Source organism: Panthera onca, chromosome A2 (genome assembly GCF_046562875.1).
Source record: "Panthera onca isolate mPanOnc1 chromosome A2, mPanOnc1 haplotype 2, whole genome shotgun sequence".
Classification (NCBI taxonomy): Eukaryota; Metazoa; Chordata; class Mammalia; order Carnivora; family Felidae; genus Panthera; species Panthera onca.
Window position 1 is genome coordinate 79,216,512 of NC_138340.1, and position 24,148 is coordinate 79,240,659.

The 24,148-nt window shown below is 41.8% G+C and overlaps 1 pseudogene; it reads right to left on the minus strand.

Annotated features, from left to right (window-relative positions):
- Positions 1-730: 730 nt before the first annotated feature.
- LOC145712968 (small ribosomal subunit protein uS2-like) overlaps positions 731-24,148 on the minus strand; it is a 28,855-nt pseudogene continuing 5,437 nt past the window's right edge.

The following is a 24,148-nucleotide window of genomic DNA, read 5'->3' on the forward strand; positions in this document are numbered from 1 at the left end:
TTTATTTTAATATTTGTGTTTTGTTTTGTTTTCTTTTTTTGAGAGAGAGAGCGTGTGTAAGCAGGGGAGGGCCAGAGATGGAGAAAGAGAATCCCAAGAAGGCTCTGCACTGTCAGCGCAGAGCCCGACACGGGGCTCGATCTCAGGAACCGTGAGACCATGACCTGAGCCAAAATCAAGAGACACTTAACCAACTGAGCCACCCAGGTGCCCCGATAACTTTTCTTTTTAATGTCTTGTTCATTTTTGAGAGAGTGCCGTGTGCAAGCAGGGGAGGGGGACAAAGGATCTGAAGCTGTCAGCACAGAGCCCAACGCAGGGCTCGAACTCACAAACTGTGAGGTCATGACCCGAGTTGAAGTTGGAGACTTGCCTGAGCCACCCAGGCACTCCTAGGTATGCTAACTTTTTATACAATTTTATGGGCTCTAGTGTTTTCAAATGAGACCCCCCCCCCCCACTCTAAGTTAGTGCTGTCCAAACTTTAATGTGCATGGGAATCCCCTGGCGGTCTTGTTATGCTGTGGAACGTACTTCAGGAACTCCAGGTGAAGTCAGAAATACTTTGCATTTCTAACAAGCTCGCAAAGGGTCCTATGCTGCTCGTCTGCACACCACCCTTGGGGAAGCAAGGCTCACACCTGCAGTGGCCGGTGCGGCAGCCACCAGCCACACATGCTTAATTTAAATGTGAGCTAACTAACATGTAAAATTCAGCTTTCCGGTCGCACTAGCCGTAGTCCAGCTGCTCCATTGCTGTGTGTGTGGGTGGCAGCTGCTGTGCTGGATGGCACTTAGGTAACCAGTCCATCATCCAGACACAGGAATCCATGTTGGTCAGGTGTGACACCAGCGACCCTAATGACCAAGGGCACCATGATGAGCATGTGCAAGTGGGATGACCTTGCAGTTAGATCCGGGGCCCCTGTTGATGACTGAAGAGTTCCCACTTGACATAGATCACCCCAGGAGTGTTCCTGAAATTTGCTTCCATTTCCTGGCTTTCTCCAGGACCACCTGTGATCCTGTTTTCTCCTTTTCTGCCCTTGATTGCATTCAAACACCTTGTCCAAAGGTTTCCTTCAACCTGTCCTAAGGCTCTATGGCCTTGTTGCTCTATATGGGAAAATTATCCCCAAAAGAGTCTTAACTGCCGTAATTAAAAATGTTCCTGGGGCGCCTGGGTTGCTCAGTCGGTTAAGCGTCTGACTCGATACCAGCTCAGGTCATGATCTCATGGTTTCATGGGTTCAAGCCCCACATTGGGCTCTATGCTGACAGCACAGAGCCTGCTTAGAATTCTCTCTCTCTCTCTCTCTCTCTCTCTCTCTCTCTCTCCCCCTCCCTCTCTCTCCCTCTCCCTCTCCCTCTCCCTCCCTCCCTCTCTCCCTCCGTCTCTCTGCCCCTCCTTCATGCTGTCTCTTTTTCAAAATAAATAACTTTAAAATTTTTTTCAAAATGTTCCTTCTTGACTGGCACACACTGTAGCTTCTAACGGAAGCGGAACACTAAAAAGCAAGGATGGCTAGAATCCGTGTGGTTTTGATGTGTAACAGGAGTACAGTAACACGGCGTTTCCACCTGTGCTGAAGACTGGCAAGTGGCCAGCAGGTAAAAGAGGTGGCACCAGGGAACGGTGGTGGGAGAAGTTATTCAAGGCCTTCGTCTTCTAATGCATACTATCTATCTGGTCAGAAGCTCCAAATGTTTCTCCAGAGCCATGCTGCCCAATAGAAATATAATGTGTGCTAATATGTTATTTAAAATTTTCTAGTAGCCACATTAAGATAGTAAAAAGATCCATTGATAGATGAAGGGGTAAAGACACACCTACAGGGGCACCTGGGTGGCTCAGTCGGTTAAGCATCCAACTTTTGGTTTCAGCTCAGGTCACAATCTCACAGTTTGTAAGATTGAGCCCTATGTCAGGCTCTGCACAGACAGTGCGGAGCCTGCTTGGGATTCTCTCCCCCTCTCTCTGCCCCTCCCCTACGTTCTCTCTCTCTCTCTCTCAATATAAATTAATAAACATTAAAAAAAAAAAAAAAAGACACATACAATGGAGTATTGCTCAGCTTTAGAATGAGATCTTGCCATTTACAACAACATGGATGGACCTAGAAGGTATTATGCTAAAGTGAAATGTGTCAGACGAAGACAAATACTATATGATTTCACTTACATGTGGAATCTGAAAAGCAGAAGCAGATCCATAAATTCAGAGAATAAACTGACAGCTACCAGTGGAGGAGGGATGGGCAGAAGGAATGGAGTGTGGGAGGTACAAGTTTCCAGTGTTAGGGAAGGAATAAGTCATGGGAATAAAAGGCACAATTTAGGAAATATAGTCAGTGATACTATAATAGCATTGTATGATAACACGGTAGCTACACTTGTGAGCAAAGCATAATGTATTGACTCACTCACTATGTTGTACACCCGACACTAAAGTAACATTGTGTGTCAACTGTACTATAATTTTTAAAAAGTAAAAAGAGGGACACCTGGCTGGCTCAGTCAGTAGAGCATGTAACTCTTGATCTCAGGGTCATGGGTTCATGCCCTACATTAGGTGTGGAGATTACTTTAAAAAAAAAAGTTTTTTTAAGTGGTATCAATTTATTTTTTTTAATTTATTTTTTATTTTTTACAATTTACATCCAAATTAGTTTGCATATAGTGAAACAATGATTTCGGGAGTAGATTCCTTAATGCCTCCTACGCATTTAACCCATCCTCCCTCCCACAACCTCTTCAGCAACCCTTTTTGGTCTCCATATTTGAGTCTCTTCTGTTTTGTCCCCCTCCCTGTTTTTATATTATTTTTGTTTCCCTCCCCCCCAAAATTTTTTTTAACTTTAAGAGAGACAAGGAGGTTAACTTTAATTATGTATTTTTTTAGGATCGCCTGGGTGGCTCAGTTGGCTAAGTGTCCGACTTTGGCTCAGGTCATCTGAGCAGGGTTTGAGCCCTGCATAAGGCTCTGTGCTGACAGTGCAGAATCTGCTTCAGATTCTCTTTCCCTCCCTCTCTTCCTCCCCCACTTGTACGCTCTCTTGCTCTCTCAATATAAAAAATTTAAAAATAAACTTTAAAATATAAATAAATAAAAGCTAAATACATGGGACCTGGCTGGCTCAGTAGAGTATGCGACTCTTGATCTCAGGGTTGAGAGTTCTAGACCACATTGGGTATAGAGATTACTTAAAAATCTTAGAGCTACATATATTCTCCTTTTTGTACTAAGTCTTTAGTACAGAAGACTTGTGTCTTTGACACTTACAACAGGCCTCAATGTGGACTAGCTCCAGTGTGAACAGTGACTACCCTATTGGATAGTGAAGTTCTAGAAAGACCCCTTTATTGCATGTCACTGGTATAATGGTACATTTGTCTTGAGTGTTAAAGTTGGAGTATGTAGGTTGGGAGTAAGGCTAGTTAAGTGTGATTTTGAAACGCTTAATAGATTATTAAGTTTTATGGGAAAGCCAGTTAAATATGATTTTAAAATGCTTAATTGATTATTAAGTTTTATAAGGATTGGAGTAAATATTTTTGCTTTGGGAGCACATAACAAATCTGTGCTCCTTAATGGATTCTGAAATATTTCATAATGCTTGAAATTTTCCTTAAGCAGTTCCAGTGACACTCCGGAGTTTTCTCTAAATCATGCGGAAGCTAATCCTTAGTGCAGCCTTGATTTACATTCTAAATTTCAAATCTGTCGAATATAAATTGAGATTTTGGGGATGAGAATGAGGATTATGTGACTGGATAACATTAACTGAGAACTCAGGATGTGTGGGAATAGTAAGGCAGTTCAGGCAGAGCTGAGATTTTTGTCTAACTTGGTTTTTTGTTTTGTTTTGTTTTTTTTGTTTTGTTTTTTTAAGTAATCTCTACACTCAACATGGGGCTCAAAGTCATGACCCTGAGATCACAAGTTGCACGTTCTTTTGACTCCCCCTTGTTTTTGTTTGTATTAATAGCTTTGTGGAGTTAAAAGTCTGTTTCCTTACTGGGCCATCCTGGCTACTTAGGGCAGGGCCTCTGTGCACTAATTAGGAGGAAGTCATAATGTGGATAACTCCAAAAGGTGAAAATCCAAAATTAGATACAGTTTAATTTTTTTTAACCGAAGTGTAGTTGACCTGCATTACTAGTTTCAAGTGTAAACCAGTGATTCATTTATGTATTTTTATATATATTACAAAGTGGTCACATTGATAAGTCTAGCTCCCATCTGTCACCATACAAAGTTGTTACATAGCTTCCCTATGGTGTTCATTGTATCCCCATGTCTTACTTATTTTATAACTAGAATTTTGTACCTTTTAATCCTCTTCCCTTTTGCCCACCCCCACGCTTATTGCTTGTGCCCAGCTTATTGATGTCTCTAATTAGCTATTATGTAGGAAAAACATGCTGCATCCATTCCACAAATGTTTATTGCATCCCTAGTATATGAAAAGCACTGCGTTGCGGTGCCTGGGTGGCTCCATTGGTTAAGTGGCCAACTCTCGATTTCAGCTGAGGTCATGATCTCCTGCTGGTAAGATCAAGTCCTGCATCGGGCTCCACTCTGAGTGTGGAGTCTGCTTGGGATTCTGTGACTCCCCCTCCCTCTCTGTCCTGCTCACCCTCTCTCTGTCTCTCAAAATAACTAAACTTAAAAAAAAAAAAAAAAAAAAAAGAGCACTGTGTTGCTATCTTTAAGTAGACCTTGCCTTGAAGGAGCTCCTGAGTCCGTGTGTCCAGGAGTTCGTGTGCATATACCAACTAGTGTCAAGAGAAGAACATTCCCGGGGTGCCTGGGCTGGCTCAGTTGGTTAAGCCTCCAACTTCAGCTCAGGTCGTGATCTCATGGCTCGTGGGTTCGAGCCCCACGTCGGGCTCTATGGTGACAGCTCAGGGCCTGGAGTCTGCTTTGGACTCTGTGTCTCCCTCTCTCTGCCCCTCCCCTGCTCGTGCTCTGTCTCTCTGTCAAAAATAAATAAATATTAAAAAGAATTTTTTTAAGAGAAAAACAGTCCAAAACTATGGTGGGAAAGGGAAAAACCCAGCAGTATAATGAAACTGTGGAAAATAAATCACAAAGTGGGAGCTTTGTTAAGTGGATAGTCAAGATAGTGGAGAGAGTTGTTTTTCACAAAACTTTGAGGAGTTCATAACACTTAAGACATGAGTGATATATTTGTTCTGAGACCTGTAATTTCCTAATTTTAGGCTCAGCAAAGACAGATAAAGACATAACTGATGTTGCAATAGTGTTGTACAGTGACAGAGGGTAGCTAACACTTGTGGGCGTAGCATAACATACAGAGAAGTGGAACCACTGTGTTGTATACCTGAAACGAACGTAACATTGACAATAACACTCAAGTTTAAAAATTAAATAGACATAATTACGCTGACCAGCTATACTTCTAAAACCAGAGAGGGGCTCCTGGCTGGCTTAGTGGCTAGAGCATGCAGTTCTTGATCTTGGGGTCATGAGTTCAAGCCCCACAGTGGGCATACAGCTTAGTTTAAAAAATGAAAAAAAAAAATTAATAACCAGAGAATATCCATTTACGGTCCAATAAAATATTAACAGCAAAATAAAATGTTAAAGCAAGAAACTAAATGATTTTCTCTTACAGCTCATATTACTTTTTTCTTTAATGTTCATTTTTGAAAGAGCGAGCAAGGGAGGGGCAAAGGATATGAAGCAAGTTCTGTGCTGACAGCAGAGAGTCCAGTGGGGCTCAAACTCATAAACCACAAGATCATGACCTGAGCCAAAGTCCGATGCCTAAACGACTGAGCCACCAGGCGCCCCTAGCTCATAATACTTTTTTTTTTTTTTTAAGTTTATTTATTTTGAGAGAGACAGAGACATTGGGAGCAAGGGAAGGAAGGGCAGAGAGAGGGAGAGAGAGAATCTCAAGCAGGCTTCAGGCTGCTAGTGCAGAGCCGGAAACTGGGCTAGAGCTGATGAAACCTCGAAATAATTAATGACTTGAGCCCAAACCAAGATTCTGACACTTAACCACTGAGCCACCCAGGTGCCCCACTTTCTAAAGGGGTTTCTCATATGTATTTCTAGCCAAAACAGCTAGAAATAGCTTCACCAAAGCTAATGTTTAAGAATTCAAAATGGGGACGCCTGGGTGGCTCAGTCGGTTAAGCATCCGACTTCAGCCCAGGTCATGATCTCACAGTCCGTGAGTTCGAGCCCCATGTTGGGCCTGGAGCCTGCTTCAGATTCTGTGTCTCCCTCTCTCTGACCCTACCCCGTTCATGCTCTGTCTCTCTCTGTCTCAAAAATAAATAAACGTTAAAAAAAAAAATTTTTTTAAGAATTCAAAATATATTTTATCTTTTCAAAGACCCAGCTTTTGATTTCATTGCTTTTTCTTGGTTGTTTTCCTGTTTTTGATTTCACTGATTTCTGCTCTAATTATTATTATTTTTTCTTTGCTTGCTTTCAGCATAAATTGTTCTTCTTTCTCTAGTTTCCTAAAACGGAAGCTTAGATTGTTGACTTTAGGTGTATACATTTAATGTTATAAATGTCCTGCTAAGCACTGATTTTACTGCATTCCACAAATTTTAATAAGCTATACTTTCATTTAGCTCAAAATATGTTTGTTTTTCTTGCAACCTCTTTTTTTGACTAATATGTGATTTAGAGAGTCTTGTGTAATTTCCGAATATTTGGAGTTTTAAGATATCTACATTGATTTCTAGTTTAAATTCCTCTGATATGAGAATATTACTTTGTATATATTTCTTTTCTAACTTCCTTCAAGTATGTTTTATGGCCCAGTATATGGTTTATCTTGGTGAGTGGTCCACATGAGCTTGAGAAGAATGTATGTTCTGCAGTTGTTGGATTAAATACTCTATAAATGTCCATCAGACCAAGTTGCTTGATGGTACTGTTCAGGTCAACTATGTCCTTACTGATGTTCTGCCTTCTGGATCTATTCATCACTGAAAGAGGAGTGTTAGAGTCTCTAGCAGCAATAGTGAGTTTGTCTATTTCTCCTTGCATTTCTTTTTTTTTTTTTTTTTAATTTATTTATTTATTTTGAGAGGGAGAAAATGTGAGCAGGGGAGGAACAGAAAGAGAGTGAGAGAGAAAAGACCCCAAGCAGGCTCTGTGCTGTCAGCACAGAGCTCAAGGGACTTGATCTCTCGAACCATGAGAGCGTGACCTGAGCCAAAATCAAGAGTCGGATGCTTAATGGACTGAGCCACCCAGGCGTCCCTAAAGTGCACTTCTTGTAGACAACGTATACTTGGGTCTTGGTTTTTTTTGATCCACTCTGACAATATCTGGTATTTAATTGGTATATTTGGATCACTCACACTTAAATTGATAGCTAATATAATAGGATTAATATCTGTTTTCTGTTTGTTGTACTAATTCTTTGTACTTTTTTTTCCTCCCCTCTTTGCTTCCTCTGATTTTAAATGAGCATTGTATTATGATTCCATTTTCTCACTTCTCAGTGTATCAATTTATTACTTTTCAAAAAATTTTAGTGATTATCCTAAAATTTACAATATACATTTATAAGTAATATGATCCACTCTCAACACTACTATATTGATTCGATATACTGATTTAAAGTACAGGTACTTTGTGGATAGTACAGGTGCCATATAATAGTTTCTCCAATTCCTTTGTACTGTGCCTTATAACATTGCTTTTATTCATTTCACTTTTCCATATGCTATAATCACCCAATTCGCTGTTACTATTACTATTTTGGACAGAGTTATCTATTCGCTTGATTAAGAATAAAAAATGTAGGGGTGCCTGGCAAGCTTAATCAGTGGAGCATGCAACTCTCGATCTTGAGATTGTGAGTTTGAGCCCCACATTGGGTGTAGAGATTACTTACAAATAAAAAATCTTAAAAAAAAAAAAATAGTGGGACATCTGAGTGGCTCAGTCAGTTAAGCATCTGACTCCAGTTAAGCATTGCTGTCTGCTGATGTCATGACGTAGCAGTTCATAAGTTTGAGCCCCATATTGGTCTCTGTGTTAACATCATGGAGCCTGCTTGGGATTCTCTCTCTGTCCCTCACTTTCTGCCCCTCCCTCACTCGTTTTCTCCTCTCTCTCTCTCTCTCTCTCTCTCTCTTTCTCTGTCTCTCAAAATATATATACTTAAAAAAAAGAAGAAATGGGGGCACCTGGGTGGCTCAGTCAGATGAGCGTCTGACTTCGGCTTGGGTCATGATCTCACGGTCTGTGAGTTCAAGCCCCGCGTCGGGCTCTATGCTGACAGCTCAGAGCCTGGAGCCTGCTTTGGATTCTGTGTCTCGTTCTCTCTCTGCCCCTCCCCTGCTCATGCTCTTGTCTGTGTCTGTCTCAAAAATAAATAAAACATTTAAAAAAAAATTTTTTTTAAAGAAGAAATGTAATTTCTTAATTTTATTTTAATTTATTCCATCTGCATTGCTCTCTTTATGTACTCCAAAGCTCTCCGCCTGTATAATTTGTCCTCTTCCTGTGTAACTTCTTTTAATACATCTTGAAAGACAAGTCTTCTGGTAAGAATTCTCTCAGTTTTTGTTTGTCTGAGAAAGTCTTTATTCCTCCTTCACTTTTGTGGGATGTTTTCACTGGATGTAGAATTCTAAGTTGGTGGATTTTTCTCTCAACATTTAAAACATTTCACTCCACTTTCTTCTTGCTTTCACGGGTTCTGATGAAAAGGCCAGATAATTCCTGTCCTTACTCCTTTCTAGGTAAGACATTTTCCCCTCTGACTTCTTTGATGATTTTCTCTTTGTCTTTAGTTTCCTGCAATTTGAATACTATATGCTTAGTTGTAGTTTTTATGGTATTTATCCAGCTTGGTGTCCTTCTCTGAATTCCCTAGATGTGTGATTTGGTATCATTAATTTTGGAAAATTCTTGGCCGTTATTACTTCAAATTATTTCTTTTGCTCTGTTCTCGCTTTCTTCTGGTATTCCAATTACATATATGTTGCACTTTTTGAAATTGTTCTGCACTTCTTGGATATTCTGTTCTGGGGTTTTGTTTTGTTTTGTTTTGTTTTGTTGTCCTTTCATTATTTTTTCTCTGCATTTCAGTTTGGGGAGTTTCTATTAACACATCTTTTGGCTCACTGAGTCTTTCCTTGATTGTGGCCAGTCTGTTAATGAGCCCTTCACGGCATTCATTCAGTTCTGTGGTGGTGGGGGTTTTTCTGTTTTGTTTTGTTTTTTGTTTTGTTTTAATGTTTTACTTATTTTTGAGAGAGAGGGCACGAGCTGGAGAGGGGCAGAGAGAAGGACAGAGAATCCCAAGCAAGCTCCATGCTGTCAACACAGAGAGCCCAGTGTGGAGAGCTTGATCTCATGACCCATGAGCCAAAATCAAGATTCAGACGTTTAACCAATGGAGCCACCCAGGTGCCCCAGTCCTAGTTACTTTAAACTCAAAAGTCTGGGGGCGCCTGAGTGGCTCAGTCGGTTGAGTGTCCGACTTCGGCTCAGGTCATGATCTCACAGCTCGTGAGTTCAAGCCCTGCGTCGGGCTCTGTGCTGACAGCTCAGAGCCTGGAGCCTGCTTCTGCTTCTGTGTCTCCCTCTCTCTCTGCCCCTAACCCACTCACATTCTGTCTCTGTCTCTCTCAAAAATAAATAAAAATTTTAAAAAATTTAAAAAAATACAAAAATAAACTCAAAAGTCTGAATCTTAGCTGAATCTGGTTCTGATGTTTGCTTTGCCTCTTCACACTATGTTTTTTCTTGCTTTGAAACTTAGTGTGCCTTACAAATTTCTGTTGAAAGCCAGACATCATGTATTGGGAAATAGGGACTGAGATAAGTAGGCGTTCAGCATACGGTTTAATGTTAATCTGGCTAGGAATTGGACTGTGGTTCACGTTCGCTGTAGCTGTAGGTGTCAAGGGATTTCATTTCCTCTCACGTCCTTGTTTTTGTCTCTCCTGTTGTGTCTGTGATTCCCTGAAACTCCCCCTTAAACAGGATCTGCAACTTTGCCGCTCTTTCAGCTGTGATCCACTGTTAATATTCTGTAGCCCTGTTGGGAAGGGAGAGAGAAAGTGTTCTGGAAGGCTGTACTAAACCTCAGTCTTTCAGTAGGAGTGTGCTGAGGCTATAATGTTCACTAGTGTCTCTCAGCAGTCTTCCCCCTTAGGTGAGACAAGAAGGCTAGAGGGGGCTGGATTTGGGTAATTTGCCTCCCCCAAAGTCAGATAAGGCTCTGATAAAGTCTACATCACCTGCTGAAGAGGACTTTGTTATGGGGAACATTCTGGGCAGATTTCAAAATGGTTTCTTTCCCCCCCTCCCCCTGCCAGAAACCCAAGTGTTTCTGCGTGGCTCTTCATAATGAAAACCTAGTGGGGTTTCTGGAAGTAAAATCTACTGAAATGTGGAGGCCTCTCTAAAACCACAGCCCCTAGGAGCTTCCTGCTAATCCACACCCAGCCCCTAACACTTCCTACCTGTCTCCAGATTCTGAGGTGACAACTTGCCCTGCAGCCTTAATTCTCTGATGGCTCCAAGAAAACTCATTCAAATCATTGACTTTCACTTTGTTCAGGTTTTTTCTTACAAGAACATGAGTGACAACTTCCAAACTCTTTATATATCAGAACAAACTGGAGGCCCCCCTGTATGTATTTTTTCAAGTCAAACATATTACATTATTACTGTATATAAAGAGTCCCTCTTACTTGGAATAAATGTCATGATTCTAGTGCTTCTCAGTCACCACTGTATTAATCCTAAACCTCCTACAATGACTGTTGTTAACAGTTTGCTGTTATTTCTAATTATTTCCTTTGTGTTTATACAGGTGGGTATATCCAGATCTAAATGTATGGTGTGTGCACAGAGATAGACACACACATACACACGTATATACATATTTTATTTTATGAGAGAGAGAGAAAGAGAGCACAAGTGAGTGAGGGGCAGAGAGAGAGAGAGAGAATCCCCCAAGTGAGAGAGCACTAGTAGCAGGGCTCCAACTCACCAGAATGGGTGCTCAAATTCATGAACCAAGATGGGGCGCCTGGCTGACTCAGTCAGTCAAGCATCCGACTTTGGTTCAGGTCATGATCTCCTGGTTCGTAAGTTCGAGCCCCACGTCAGGCTCTGTGCAGAGAGGAGCCTGCTTCAGATTCTGTGTCTTCCTCTCTCTCTGCCCCTCCCCTGCTCATGCTCTGTCTGTATCTCTCTTCCAAAAATAAACATTTAAATAAATAAATAAATAAATAAATAAATAAGGGGGGGATTACAGAGAGGGAGGGAGGCAAACCATAATAGACTCTTAAATACCGAGAATAAACTGAGGGCTGATGGGGGTGGGGGAGAGAGGAAAGTGGGTGATGGGCATTGAGGAGGGCACTTGTAGGGATGAGCACTGGGTGTTGTATGGAAACCAATTTGACATTAAATTATATTTAAAAAAATAGAACTACAGGGGCGCCTGGGTGGCTCAGTCGGCTGAGCCCCCGACTTCGGCTCAGGTCATGATCTCACGGTCTGTGAGTTCGAGCCCTGCATCGGGCTCTGTGCTGACAGCTCAGAGCCTGGAGCCTGCTTTGGATTGTGTGTCTCCCTCTCTCTCTGACCCTCCCCCGTTCATGTTCTGTCTCTTTCTGTCTCAAAAATAAAACATTAAATTTTTTTTTTTTTAAATAGAACTACAAAAATAAATAAATAAATAAATATTAAAAAAAAAATTCATGAACCGTGAGATCATGACCTGAGCCCAAGTTGGATACTTAACCAACTGAGTCACCCAGGTGCCCCATATATACACATTTCTAATGTGCATGAATGTGTGTATACTCTATGCTGCAACTTTCTTTCTCCATGTAATATTCTTTACTTCCTTTTTCTTTAAAAGCTAAATTTATTTCAAATGAAGTGTATACTCGACTGACAAAACTGTATTTTTCCTGAAATTTCACTTATTCCTGAAATTTCCTATTATTTATTATCACTCATTTTATGTATAAACATGTATTAAGTAGGTGCTATGTTAAAATTTTATAATTCTAGGGGCACCTGGGTGGCTCAGTTGGTTGAGAGTCCAACTTGGTCTCGGCTCATGGTCTCACGGTTCATGAGCTCAAGCCCCATATCAGTCTCCATGTTGACAGCACAGAGACTGTTTGGGATTCTCTCTCCTTCTCTCTGCCCCTCTCTGGCTCACTCTTTCTGTCTCTCTCTCAAAATAAACTTAGACAAATATTTTGTAATTCTATTAAAAACAAAGGCAAAAACTTTTTTTTTAATGTTTATTTTTGAGAGAGAGAAAAAGGGACAGAGTGTGAGTGGGGGAAGGGCAGAGAGAGAGAGGGAGACACAGAATCCAAAGCAGGCTCCAGGCTCTGAGCTGTCAGCACAGAGCCCAACGTGGGGCTCGAACTCACGGACTGTGAGATCATGACCTGAGCCAAAGTCAGACAGTTAACCAGCTGAGCCACCCAGGTGTGCCTTTAGGCAAAAACTTTTTAACTCATTTCCCACTAATTTTTGTGCAGGTGTTCCCTTAACTTGTATTATTTCCCTAATCTCCAAATAAAATATCAATATATAATAAATTGAAAAAGCTCTCCTAGTTTTTTCCACTTTCCATCCTGTGAGGGTTCAATGGATGTGGAAAAGTACAACTTTTTTAGTAGCTATACTTTCAGATATATTTCTGGTTTAATATGGCAGATTGAACATACCCATCTTACTCTTTCTTGCTTAATTAAGAAATTATAGGAGAGTGAACAGGTGGGATCACATGGGTAGAGAAAAAGAAGAGGAAATTGCCCTTAGCCCAATACACCGCATGTAATGAAGGAATCCTGGCAATTGGAAAGCTTGAGGTCAACAAATACAAAGAGCAGGGCTGGGCCCGGAAGCCATATTTAGAGTAATTCATTAAAGAAGCATGCTTGGAATTACGGGGACGGTCGGTTCCCTCCCCTCTCGGCTTCTTTCACTTATTTGTTACACAAATATTTGTTGGGCACTTTGTAAAGCACTAGGCTCTGCTCCCAGTGCCTTTGCCCTTGGGATAAAGCCAGTGTACCGTTCTCTAAAGCAAGTGGGCAGGTAGCCCAAGGAGGGCACCCAGTGTAGTGTTCCAAGCCTGGGCGAAGGAGAACAGTGCCTGAACTGACTTCAGAGCCCCATAGCAGATGTGGGTGGGGAGCAGGGAAAGGCAGTGCTGCCTAGGAGAAAAACACACTCAACCTGTTCCATCTAAAGTACAGCCCTTTTTAATTTGGGGATTGTGGGGTTCCCCAGCCTGCCTGCTGGCTCCTCACCCACACATCTTGCAGTGAGGCATGCTGGAAGGCCAGCTGTGCCACTTACTCAGAAGCAGCTCAGTCTCCCCTTCAGGAGGGGCCGGCTGGAGAACAGAGAACATCAGTACTGAAGAACCCCACCCACCACACCCTCGACTACCCAGTGGAGGCCTTTGCTCCTACCTGTGGGTCCGAGAATGTCAGAGCTCACCGGACAGGAAGAGAGGCAGCAGCAGCATGGAAGAGAAGGACCAAGAGAAACAAACTGAATAACAGACCCCACAGGAGACACAAATAACTCCAGAAACAGAAGAGATTTAAAATTGTCCTATTTAGTATACTCAGAGGGTAGTGCATCAATCAAACAAACAGTCTGCAGGGAAGGGAGATTGACTGGACAACTGGAAGAGTGATTGCCGAAGTAACATAATGGATTGGAAGAATGATAAAGGGGACTCGTGGAAGGCTGCGTAATTGGGAGGACAAAGTAGAGGAAGCCTCTCAGAACAGAAATCAAAAAGATAGCACTTGGAGGCTATGTCAAGGTAAAGATGGAGAACAAAGACCAGAGTGGGGAAATAAATCATAGAAAAATGCCACTCGCCAAGTGTCAGGACTAATTGGAAAGGCCCACACATTTAGATGAGATTTCAGAAATCCAAAAATCTTCCCAAGAGCAGGGTAAAAAGCCATGGCACTTGCAGAATATCCAAATGAGACTGACTTCAGATTTCTCTTCACCAAATGCTGGAGGATGTTGGAGTGATGTCTTCAAAGATGGAGGATAAAAGTCTTAGAACCTAAAATTTTTATACCTAGCTGAGGCATCAATCAAAAGTGAAGGCAAAATAAAGATACCTTCACATGTAAAGATAGACCCTGCGTGAGGAATTTTTTGAAGATATTCTCCAGCAAAAAAAAAAAAAAGTGCACCTGGGTGGCTCAGTCAGTTCAGTGTCTGACTCTTGAATTCAGCGCAGCTCATGATCTCACAGTTTGTGGATTCAAGCCCCCCATCAGGCTTTGCGCTGACAGCTTAGGATTCTCTCTCCTCTCAATCTGTCCCTCTCCTGCTCACTCTCTCTCTTTCAAAAATAAACAAACATTAAAAAAAAAAAAAAAAAAAGGAGCGCCTGTCTGGCTTAGTCCATAGAGCATGCGACTCTTGATCTCAGGAATGTGAGTTTGAGACCCACATTGGGTATAGAGATTACTGAAAAATAGTAATAATCAACCAATCAATCCAAAAATAGGAAAATGATGTGGTCCTAGCAGTTAGAAACTGAAACAGAGGGGCACCAGGCTGGCTCACTCTAAGGAGCATGTGGCTCTTGATCTTGAAGTTGTGAGTTCAAGCCCCATGTTGGGTGTAGAGATTGCTTAAATAAATAAACATAAATTGACCAAAGTACAACACAGTTAATATTAGAAATAGAAAGGCAAATATTCACAAGATTCTCCTTTGATTGCCAAAGACATATGGTTGCATTTTCCTTTTTTGTTTGTTTGTTTGTTTGTTTGTTTGTTTGTTTATTTTGAAAGAGAGAAAGTATGAGCTGGGGAGGGGCAGAGAGGGAGAGAAAGAGAATCACAAGCAGGCTCTGAGCTATCAGAGCTCAGAGCTCGACTCACCAACTGAGAGATTGTGACCTGAGCCAAAGTCAAGAGTCCGATGCCTAACCAATTGAGCCACTCAGGCTCCCCTTCCTTTTTTGGGGGGGGTGGGGGGTGGGGGGGTTCCAATACACTATTTCATTCTTTAATAGTATTTGCACATTCACAGCTTTTATGACACTACTTCTTTGGTCTTACTCTTTTAGGATGTATTCATTCAGTAGATGTTTATTGAGCACCTATTAGCCAGCAACTGTTCCTGGCACTGGGAACATTCAGCGAACACGACACAACTCTTTGCATAGACTTATTTTCTCAGAACTGGGGAGACACATCTTTGGGGAGGTGGCTGAGATCTGAGCTGAAATCTGAACCAAGTGAGGGAGTGAGCCATGAAGAGCAAATACAAAGGCCCTGAGGCAGAAACACATGGTTTGCTACAGCAAAGAGGAAATTCAAGTTCATATTTAAGTAGGTAAACAGTATATAAATATTCATCTTGACAAAGTACGATAGTGTAACTAGCAAAAATTGAGAAGAGATTAAAAGAATAAATGCATTAATTTGCTCATATTCATAGAGAGAAATCAGTAGATATAATGTGACATTTCTAATTTAAGAAGCTGATGATTTTATATGATATTTTTAAAGACAGCAAGCCAGTAGGAGAAGTAGGAATAAAAGCCAACTGGAACCACTGGGAGTAAATGAGAGTGTTATATAAATCACTTATATACCAGAAAGTGGAAAATATAGCCTAAAGTTGATAAGTCAGGAAAAAACATGAAAGGATTTTATTTCCTATCAGAAGGATAATGAACTAACGAATGAAAACGAGAAACTGTAAACAGAAATTGTCTGCGTATGTGGACCTGGGAATGAGGAAGGAGCCACTTTCATTTTTTCATTTCCTCCCCTTCTGTTCTACTTTAGTTCTTTCTGCCTGTTCTTTTGACTTTGCCTGCATAGCTATATTCTAAAAGTAGCTTCAGGGGCACATGGGGGGGCTCAATAAGTTACACACCTGATTTCCGCTCAGGTCAGAATCTTGAGGTTCATGAGTCTGAGCCCCTCGTCAGGCTCTGTGCTGACAGCTGAGAGCCTGGATCTGGCTTCAGATTCTGTGTCTCCCTCTCTCTCTCTCTCTCTCTGCCCCTCCCCCTCCCTCAAAAATAAATAGACATTAAAAAAATAAAAATAGCTTTAAAATAATATAGAAACTATTTTGGTACCAAAAGCACTTAAAGTAACTTACAAACATGCAAACAATAATAATTGTAATAATGAGATGCATTCAAGAAGGAAGGAAAATCATTATAGGAAGTTTTAAGCTAAGGTGATATTTAGTATTTAAAAATTATTAAATAATCAGGCGGTTATTAAAAATTATTAAATACTCAGGTGGCTCAGGCGGTTAAGCATCTGACTTCGGCTCAGGTCATGATCTCATGGTTCGTGGGTTTGAGCCCTGCTTCAATGTCTGTGCCGATAGCTCGGAGCCTGGAGCCTGCTTCAGATTCTGTGTCTCCCTCTCTCTCTGCCCCTCCCTGCTTGTGCTCTGTCTCTCTCTGTCTCTCAACAATAAGTACATGTAAAAAAAAAATTTTTTTTTAACTATTTAAGGTATACGTGACAGATTTCTCACGGCTTTGCTGTATTGAATGTTTCTTGAAATTTCTCACAATACTAACTCCAACAGTAAATTCTCTTTTTGGAGATAATGATCCACTGGAGTGATCTAAGGGAATGAGCTACATCATTCCAGCCAGAAGTCCTTGACCAACACACTATGTCAGTTTCATTTGAAATCTGACCTGCTTTTCTAAATTTAATTTAGATGATGAGAACACAGATAGTTCCTTGTGATATACCAATAAGGGACCTGGAGAAATGAACATGGTAACCAAGACTTGAAACACAGAGTTTTGTAATTGGTCAACATTTTGTGTGTGGTTTATAAATTCTAAAAGGCATCCTGGCTGGCTCAGTCAGAGGAGCATGTGACTCTTGATCTCAGGGTTGTGAGTTCGAGCCCCACATTGGGTGTAAAGATTACTTACATAAAAAAAAAACAAAAACAAAAACTTTAGAACATTTTTTAAAAAGAGAGAGAGAGAGAGGCATCTAGGTCGCTCAGTCAGTTAAGCATCTGACTTTGGCCCAGGTCATGATCTCACGGTTCATGAGTTCAAGCCCCACATTGGGCTTGCTGTTATCAGATCTTCTGTCTCCTTCTCTGCCCTTCCCCCATGCTCTCTCTCTCAAAATAAATAAACATTTAAAAAACAAATTTTTTTAAAGAACTTACACACTGGAAAGATGCAAATCTTTTATTGACATTTATGACATGTTAATCAGCCAGCAGAGGGGGACATGGCTGTACAGCTGTTAGCAAATAGCCTTTTTCAACTAGCAGTAAGAAGGATGCTGTCAGCCTACAAGGAATCATCAAACAGGTCTTTGAGATCATGCAGGCCATTTTTCAGATGAGGAAAATGGGACCCAGAGCAGCAAACCTACTTGGGCCAGAGTGAGCACCTCCTCATCTCTGACTCCTAATGCAGTGTTCTTTCCTCTATACTTGGATTCTGAAAGGGACAGTACTGGCCCCTTAGCATTTAAAAACAGGGTTTTTTTAATGTTTATTTATTTTTGAGAGAGAGAACCAGTGGGAGAGGGGCAGAGAGAGGGAGACACAGAATCTGAAACAGGCTTCAGGTTCTGAGCTGTCAGCACAGAGCCCAACGTGGGTTCGAACTCATGAACTTCGAGATCATTACTTGAATCAAAGTGGGACATTTAAGCGGCTGAGTCACCCAGGCACCCCTGTGTGGTTCCATTTTTAAGAAATGTTAGAAAATGCAAACTATGCTAAGTAGATCAGTGGTTACTTAGGGATGGGAGTACGCGGGTACATTGGGATGGAGAGATTACCAAGGAGCATGAGGAAACCTGGGATGATGGCTATATTCATCTTGATTGTGGTGATAATTTCTCAGGCGAATAATATGTCAAAAGTTATCAAATTGGGGCACCTGGGTGGCTCAGTGGGTTAACCATCTGACTCTTGACCTTGGCTCAGGTCATGATCTCACGGTTCATGAGTTCAAGCACCACATAGGGCTCTGTGCTGACTGTGGGGAGCCTGCTTGGGATTTTCTCTCTCTGCTCTCTCTCTCTGCCCCTCTCATTTCTATCTCTCTCTTTCTCAAAATAAATAAATAAAATTTTAAAATAAATAAATGAATAAATGCAATGTGTCTTATCTCCTACAGATACATACTGTAGTATTTATAGATGAGATTATATGTCTGGGATTTACTGAATTGGAGGAAATGATGGGTATGGATGAAATAAATTTGGCCAAATATTACTAATATTGAATTTAAAATGGTCACATAGAGGTTTGTTATACTATTCTTTCTACTTAATGTGCTTTTTGAGATTTCCCAAGATAAGTTTTTGTTGTTGTTGGGTTTTTTATAAAATTATCATTTTAGGGTAGCCTAGGTGGCTCAGTTAAGTGTCTGACTTTTCAGCGGGGCAGGAAGACAGAGAGCGTGGGCACAAGTGCAGCAGGGGCTGAGGGAGAGAGAGAATCTTAAGCAGGCTCCATGCTCAGCATGGAGCCCAATGTGGGGCTCGATCCTATGACCCAGGGATCACGACCTGAGCTGAGGTTGAGAATCAGACACTCAACTAGCTGAACCACCCAGGTCTGACTCTTGATCTCAGCTCAGGTCATGATCTCAGGGTCGTGAGTTCGAGCCCCACGTTGGGTTCCATGCAGGGTGTGAAGCCTACTTAAAATTGAAAAAAAAATTATTATTTTAGTCATGCTCTGAAACAGTGGAGTAGACTAAGTGGCCTCTAATCTTCTCATCTGAGAAAACATACCTTTTCTATTAAGTAATAATCTCTATCATGAACTATCTGCTTCTCACTAGAAGCAAAAAATTGAAGTCTGAAAGACACATGGGGTTTTTTGACCAATTAATCATAAATCCCTATACTGATATGCTGTTGGAATCATTGCTTAAAAAATGAAAAGTGAGCCAGTGGCATAGGATAAGAATGCTATTTTAAAATGTCTTTCTTCTTAACTCACCCCCAAATGTCACAGAAATAACCTGTCACTGAAGGTTTCATTACTTTGAAACTCAAAGTAAATTATATTTTTATTCTGGCTGGAGGAGAGAAAAGGTGACCTGAGCTTTTCTGACTAGATACAAGTTTTCTAAATTAAAAAAAAAAAAAAAAAAAAAAAAAAAAAACTGAGCCAACTGGAAACTCTCTTTAGGGGGCAAGCATGGGATAAGTAATTATATCAAAGTATTATTTGCAAAAAGTTTAAAATGTGACTCATGCAGAAACAGACCCATAAATACAGAGACAAACTGGTGGTTCTCTGGAGGGTACTAGGGGGAGGAGGAGGGCAAAATGGGTGCAAGGGAGTGGGAGGTACAGGCTCAGTTATGGACTGAGTAAGTCATGGGGATGAAAGATACAGCCTAGGGAAATAGTCAGTGGTGCTGTCGTAGTGTTGTGTGGTGGCAGACGGCAGCCACACTTGTGGTGAGCACAGCAGAATGTCCTTGCTGAATCACCATGTTGTACACCTGAAACTAATGTAACATTGTACATAACAATGTACTTTGACAACACATATACTTACTGATGGCATGTAGATGACTCATACAAATAGAGAAGGAACACACGGAGAAGGTTTTTTTCAACTCATCAGTGAGTTGTGTACATCCTGTCTTCAGTGGGGGGACTGCTGAATTGGGCCCCGAGGGCCCCGCACGCCTGCAGACCGGCCCGCGACAGTACTTGAACTCAGGAGCGGGAGCAGTCCATTCACCCTGAAATTCCTCTTTGGTCACGCACGGCCTTTTCAGCAGCGGCCTGCTCTTCCTTTTCGATGCTTCAGGATCTCTGTAGAAGCAGAGATCGGGCAGGACCTCCCGTGGGTGTTCACGGAAAGGGAGACGCGCGCGCGCGTGCGCAGAACTTCCCGGGCCAGCAGCCACGTGGGACCCACCGAGCGAGCTCCCCCGTTGTTGCAACGGCTGGCAGCGCCCACAGAGGGCAGAGGCGAGTCTGTGACACAGAGCGATGGGACGCAGGTGAAAGGAAGACGCCTCCGTGAGAGGCTGGCAGTCAGCTCTGGGATCAGTTACCATCAGAAGTCTCGGCTCCCGGAAGGCTGCCTGGATCTGGGTTAGTGAAGAAGGTTCCAGAAGTGAAGTGGCCAACAATAGGAGTGGCTCCAGCAGCAGCCGCAGCAGCAAACCTCAGCACAGCTCACTGGCCAGTACTCCTAGATGATGTGACACTGACATCAGCTGGGGTTTCAATGGCAGCAATGGCACGAGCTGCCAGCAGAAGCTTCTCCCAGGTTCTCTTCAGATTTATCATGTAGCTGCCACCACTTTTCCTCTTGTATATGAACTGTTCCATTTGGAAGTTAAGGTTGATGCCACCTAGGTGGGTTCCTGCTGCGGGGAATTTAAGGACATCCTCCTCCTTGCATTTGTAGGACATCAAGGGCTCAGGATATCGTGAAAATTTCCCTTTAAGTTATGACAGGAACACAGGACAATGCCGTATGGACCCCTCCCTGGGTAGCATGGAAAAGCAAGCATCCAAGTCTTGATTCTGGCTCAGGTCATGATCTCAAGGTTCCTGGTATCGAGCCCTACATTGGGCTCCTCACTGACAGTGCGGAGCCTGTTTGGGATTCCCTCTCTCCTCTCTCCCTCTCCTCTCTCTCTCTCTCTCAAAATAAATAAACTTAAAAAAAATGGCTACATGAGGGATCCTTGAGGTGATGGAAATGCTCTGTGTCTTGACTCTATTCATCAGTATCCTGACTGTATACTGTACTATAGTCCTGCAAGATGTTCCTGTTGTGGAAACTGGGTAGAGAGTACACAGCATCTCTCTGTATTATCTCTTACAACTGAAAGTAAATCTACAAAAATCTTGAATTTTAAATTTTTATATATTTATTTATTTTTAGGTTTATTCACTTGTTTTGAGAGAGAGCACATGCATCCACTAGAAGGGGAAGGGCAGAGAGAGAGGGAGAGAGAAAGAATCCCAAGCAGGCCACACGCCACCAGTGCAGAGCTCAACTTGGGACTCAAACTCACAAACTGGGAGTTCATGACTTGAGCCGAAATCAAGAGTCGGACACTTAACCAACTGAGCCACCCAGGTGCCCCTAAAGTTTAACTTTAAAAAAAAAAAAGAATTGCTCTGTTAGATACAAAACTGGTTAGTTAATATCTTTTGATAATAAACCATAAACTTCTTTTCCCATAACCTTTGATGTTATATTTCTGTCAGACAGATTAATATTACCCTTACTGGAGAAAAATACATCTTAACATGTGAATTCATAAGATCTAGACTTTTAATCAATGGCGAATAGGGAAACAAACAAACAAGTGAAACAAACAAAGGGACTTCTAGAATCAGCAAACTGTCCTCAGCAGGCCAAATGTAGCCAGTGGATGTTCTGGCACAGCCCATGAGTTAAGAATGGCCTTTATGTTTTTCAAGGATTGTAAAATCCAAAAACCTGAATAATTGACTGATTCTTTTTTTTTTTTCCAGAAATAGTTTGCTGACCCCTAGGTCCTAGATAATTAAATAATACTTTGGTGGACATGTTAAACAATGTCTTCAAATGTCACACATGAAAGTAAGGGAAAAGGACAAGTCTGTATTTTTGGCGTCATATTGACGAAATGTGTTTAAATGTTTTATGCCATTAAAAAAATGACAGATAGATATAAACAACAAAGTCATCTAAACACATCAGCGATTCTGAAATACCCTAAGCAAAAAAAAAAAAAAAAAAAAAAAAAAAAAAAGGAATAGGTACAAGTTATTATCAGCTACAGAGTGCTTCTACTCAAATTTATAGGTAAAAAACATTAAATAACACATATTCAGTGTAAAAGAGAACTTCTTATAAGTGAATTCTAAGTTGCAGAAATTTCAATCTCTCTACAACACATAACCTTTAGAAGACCTTTCCTATCTCTTACATTAGTAAACAAATATTTACTGAGGCCTCCCAGTTGTAGAGTCAAACCAACATATTGAAATACACAACAAAAAATAGACTTTTGGGGCATCTGGCTGGCTCAGTTGGTAGAACACATGACTCTTGATCTCAGGGTCATGAGCTCAAGCCCCACATTGGGTGTGGAGCCTATTAAAAAAAAAAGGGGGGTGCACCTGGGTGGCTCAGTTGGTTGAGCGTCCGACTTCGGCTCAGGTCATGGTCTCGTGGTGCGTGGGTTCGAGCGCCGAATCGGGCTCTGTGCTGACAGCTTGGAGCCTGGAGCCTGCTTCTAATTCCATGTCTCCCTCTCTCTCTGCCCCTCCCCTGCTCATGCTCTGTCTCTCTCTGTCTCAAGAATGAATGAACGTGGGGCACCTGGGTGGCTCAGTCGGTTAAGTGGCCGACTTCGGCTCGGGTCGTGATCTCGCGGTCTGTGAGTTCGAGCCCCGCGTCGGGCTCTGTGCTGACAGCTCGGAGCCTGGAGCCTGTTTCGGATTCTGTGTCTCCCTCTCTCTGACCCTCCCCCGTTCATGCTCTGTCTCTCCCTGTCTCAAAAATAAAAAAAATAAATAAAAAATAAAAATTTTTAAAGAATGAATGAACGTTAAAAAAAAATTTTTTTTAAATAGATTTTTGCTTTGATTGTCAAAGCGCTGACAAATAGAAGTAGGATAAAGAAAGGAAATATCTACTCAGTAAATAGATAATAAATAGGATAAAGAGAATAGATCATTAATAGCTCAGAATGTGATAGAGTTAGGAGAAATGCTAGTACATTATCGAAAGATAGAACTGCAGAACAGCAGCTAGAGTTTGTCTTTCCCAGCCCTGCCCTCAGACCTTTTTCTCAAAGACCCAAAAAGCCTCTCCAAACATGGGCCCCTTCATTAGTTCCCTAGGGTTGCTATAACAAACTGGCTTAAAGTAACAGAAATGTTGGGGCAACTGGTTGGCTCAGTCAGAAGAGCATATGACTTTTGACCTCTGGGTCATGAGTTCAAGCCCCTCATTGGGTGTAGAGATTACTTAAAACAAAACAAAAATCCAGAAATGTCTTCTCTCCTCATGGATGGAAGCTGGGAGTCTGAAATCCAGGCCTCGGTAGGGCCATACTCCCTGTGCAGGTCTAGGGAAGAACGCTTCCTGGTTTCTTCCTAGCTTTTGGTAGCTGCCCACGCTCTCAGCATTCCTTGCCTTGTAGATGTACTACTTCAGTCTCTGCCTCTGAGGTCAACTGGCCTTCTTCCCTCTGTCTCTGTGTCTTCTGTATCTTTGTATCCAAATTTCCCTCTTCTTACAAGGTCACCAGTCATTGGATTAGGACCCACCCTAGTCCAGTGTGACCTCTTTTTAACTTGATGACATCTCCAAAGACTATTTCTAAATAAGGTTACATTCACAGGGATGGTGGTTAAGAGTGGGTGTGTTAAAACTTCAAAATCTCTTTTTAGCGGACACAGTTCAACCTATACTAGGGTCCTCTCCTCAGCTCTTCTCTTTAGGCAATACCCCGCATAACTACACCGACTGGTCTAAAGTGGGGTGTAGACTACTTGGAATGTTGGAATAAGTATTATACCTTGCATTTGTGTTTATTTTTGTGCAAATGTGAAATTAAGCTCAATCAGTATTTAGTATGTGGATTTTTCACTCTGGTACCCTGTCATTCATATATCAGTCACTCAATATCAAATATGTTATTCTGAGGAAAGACTGGGGGTTCCTGACATGGAGGCATCATCACACTCCAGAATACGGGGCCATTTGCAGATTACCCAAGCCTAGTTACTAGATTTGTAGGTTGTATTATCTAGTTTAATGAAACCAACCCTCACAAAATTAACCTATGGCTTTAAAAAGATTCCCCTGGAGGGGTGCCTGGATGGCTCAGTCCGTGGAATATGCAACACTTGATCTCTGAGTGGTAAGATCAAGCCCCACATTGGGCGTGGAGCCTACTTAAAAAAAAAAAAAATTTCCCGGGGCACCTGGGTGGCTCAGTCGGTTGAGTGGCCGACTTCGGTTCAGGTCATGATCTCTCGGTCCGTGAGTTCGAGCCCCGCGTCGGGCTCTGTGCTGACAGCTCGGAGCCTGGAGCCTGTTTCAGATTCTGTGTCTCCCTCTCTCTGACCCTCCCCCGTTCATGCTCTGTCTCTCTCTGTC